Source organism: Lepisosteus platostomus, chromosome 13 (genome assembly GCF_059453375.1).
Source record: "Lepisosteus platostomus isolate fLepPlt1 chromosome 13, fLepPlt1.hap1, whole genome shotgun sequence".
Classification (NCBI taxonomy): domain Eukaryota; kingdom Metazoa; phylum Chordata; class Actinopteri; order Semionotiformes; family Lepisosteidae; genus Lepisosteus; species Lepisosteus platostomus.
The window spans coordinates 5910659-5913467 of NC_142623.1; the positions used below are offsets into that span (position 1 = coordinate 5910659).

Sequence of the window (2809 nt, forward strand, 5' to 3'; positions counted from 1 at the left end):
TGAAGCCCCGCCTCAGAATTGTATGGTATCCCATGATGCCTCCATATTTGCATACAACTCTTCTTCGTTTTTTTTTAACAATGATATAGAAATGGCAGTATTTAAGAAAACACCATTTTGGCTTCAACAGCTGTATCTACAAATAGTTGTTTTGCATACAGTGTGATAGAAACACTAGTTTTGAGCTCTCGCACAATAGTCACCGCAAACCGCTTACTCATGCAAGGACAAGGGTACTCCACCTGCGGAAGCATTCGGTAAAAAGGGCTTGTGCTGTGAATTGCACAGGGACGGGGTGGGGATCTCGCCCCGTCTCTGCGGAATCGATATCAAGAGATTTCGGAAGCACAATTTTTGTGAATTTGGGCTGCTGATGATCGTTTTTCTTGGCGCCCTACATTGCTGTGTTAAAAACAGATGGAAGTAGTGTCATTAATTGTACGTAGTTGTGGAGCGTCATATTTATCGTGTCAACTCAACATTTGTGATGTGAGACGCTTTGCTGCTTAACCACATGGTGTCGACATACGCACGTGCAAGTAGAAACAGGTCTTCCTCAACTAATTTCAACCGATAAAAATTGAACTTTTCTAAAATGATGCGTAGTAGTATACACTATACTACTTATTAAATATTCAAGTTAAAAAGTTAACGGACTGCTAAATGCTATTTCTCTGTATAGCAGCACAGGGTATTTGGTAGAATTCCGGTCTTAGGGTGCTAACTGCATGAAATTTGAATGTTTTTCCCATGTTTGTGTGGGTTTTCACTAGTTGGTTTTCTCAGGTCGCTCTGGTTTCCTACCAACAGTCCAAATAAATAATAATAATAATAATAATAATAATAATAATTCCTAACACTTACGTAGCACTTTACAGTAATGGGGACTCCCCTCCACCAATGTGCAGCCCCACTTTAATAATGTGATGGCAGCCATAGTGCACCAGTACGTTTACCACATACCAGCTATCAATGGGGAGGAGAGCAGAGATTAAGCCAGTTCACAGAATGGGAGACCTCCTAATACTCCTCATCTATGAATTGACCAGGATGCCAGGGATACCCCTACTCTTTTCAATCAATCAAAGTTTATCAAATGCACAAAAATACAGCATGCAGCAATAAGTAGCCAGCAGCCATATCACCCTGCACCTCACAACTGGCAACCAACTGAAGCTTAGCAGGTGTGAGCCTGGTCAGTACCTGGATGGGAGACCTCCTGGGAAAAACTAAGGTTGCTGCTGGAAGAGGTGTTAGTGGGGCCAGCAGGGGGCGCTCACCCTGCGGTCCACGTGGGTCCTAATGCCCCAGTATAGTTATGGGGACACTATACTGTAAACGGTGCCTTCCTTTGAATGAGACATAAAACCGAGGTCCTGACTTTCTGTGCTCATTAAAAATCCCAGGGCATTTCTCAAAAAGAGTAGGGATGTAATCCTGGCGTACTTGCCAAATTTCCCATTGGCCCTTACCAATCCTGGCCTCCTAATAATCCCCCTCTATGAATTGGCTTCATTACTCTGCTCTCCTCCCCACTGAGAGCTGTTGTGTGGTGAGTGTTCTGGTGCACTATGGCTGCCGTTGCATTATCCAGGTGGGGCTGCACATTGGTGGTGGTGGTGGTGGAGGGGAGTCCCCATTACCTGTAAAGCGCCTTTAGTGGAGTGTCCAGAAAAGTGCTATATAAGTGTAAGCAATTATTATTATTATTAATTGCTGGTAATGAAATGTCTTTTCTACGAGCTCACTGGGTGGGGCTAAAAAAGTTACAAAATAAAGTTAAATCCTAATCGTGCAATAGAAATTGAATAAGATAAACTCAATATAAATAGAGCTGCTATATGTCCAGGGTGTATGCAATACTTTATGTCCAAGTAGTGCAGTATGCCAAATACAATAAAAACTGTATGTCCATGTCCATGGTTTCCTGAAGAAACTGCAGCTTGGCTATTTAGCAGTCTTATTGCCAGGAGGTAGAAGCTGGGATGACTGGGGTCCCCAGGAATGGACCTGGACGTCCTAAGACATCTAGCTGAGTAGATATCCTGGATGTTTGGTAGCTCTCAGTCGGTGATGAGCTGTGCTGACTTCTCCACCCTCTGCAGTACTTTGCCGATTTTTAATGATATTTTCTTACGAATCATACTGCTTCCAACAAAGTGTTATTTCTCATGATTACTAAGGGATGTGTAAAATTTAGCCTCCCAAAATATCCCCCTCAAAAGCACCGTGTCAATTTTAGCATGGGATTTCAATAACAAACAGCGTCGCTACCGCCATCCTGAAATTTCTGCTGTGGACGGAAATGAAAGACTACAAAACCTGAAGTTGTTTCTGGCAGTGTTCAATGAGTCCAAATTCAGACTTGTCCTTTTCTGTTTTCTCCTTTTCTTTTCCTTCTGCAGAATGGAATCTGCCCAAGGTGCTACTAAACCTTATTAGCTGTTATCCATGTTTTCATATTTGGACAGTGCGTTTTAGAGACTAGTTAAGATCTGTTTCTCTGGGGTTACTATTAAATATACGAAAGGTATGGCCACAGCAAACAAATTAAAGAGTGCCTCTGGGCTTTGGAGATGAATGCAACAAGTTTTATAATAATCTCATCACTTTGTTGAAGCACAGAGCAAACTCTTAGTCATATATAACTCCACAGAACATGCACAAAAAGAGTGGGGAAATTAGGTGTGTTGAGGGTTACATCATCTTAAAAATAGCTTCACACACTGAGTCATTTATTTTTAATAAGAACAGAAAATTGTTTTCAAAACCATATTTTTGTTTAAAAAAAGATCAAACAATCTCACAA

At 41.5% G+C, this 2809-nt stretch overlaps 1 non-coding gene across 1 annotated transcript; it reads left to right on the forward strand.

Annotated features, from left to right (window-relative positions):
* Window positions 1-259: 259 nt before the first annotated feature.
* Window positions 260-397, forward strand: LOC148649738 (U11 spliceosomal RNA). Its single transcript, XR_015926259.1, has one exon. It is a non-coding gene; the product is annotated as a U11 spliceosomal RNA (small nuclear RNA).
* The last annotated feature ends 2412 nt before the right edge of the window (window positions 398-2809 follow it).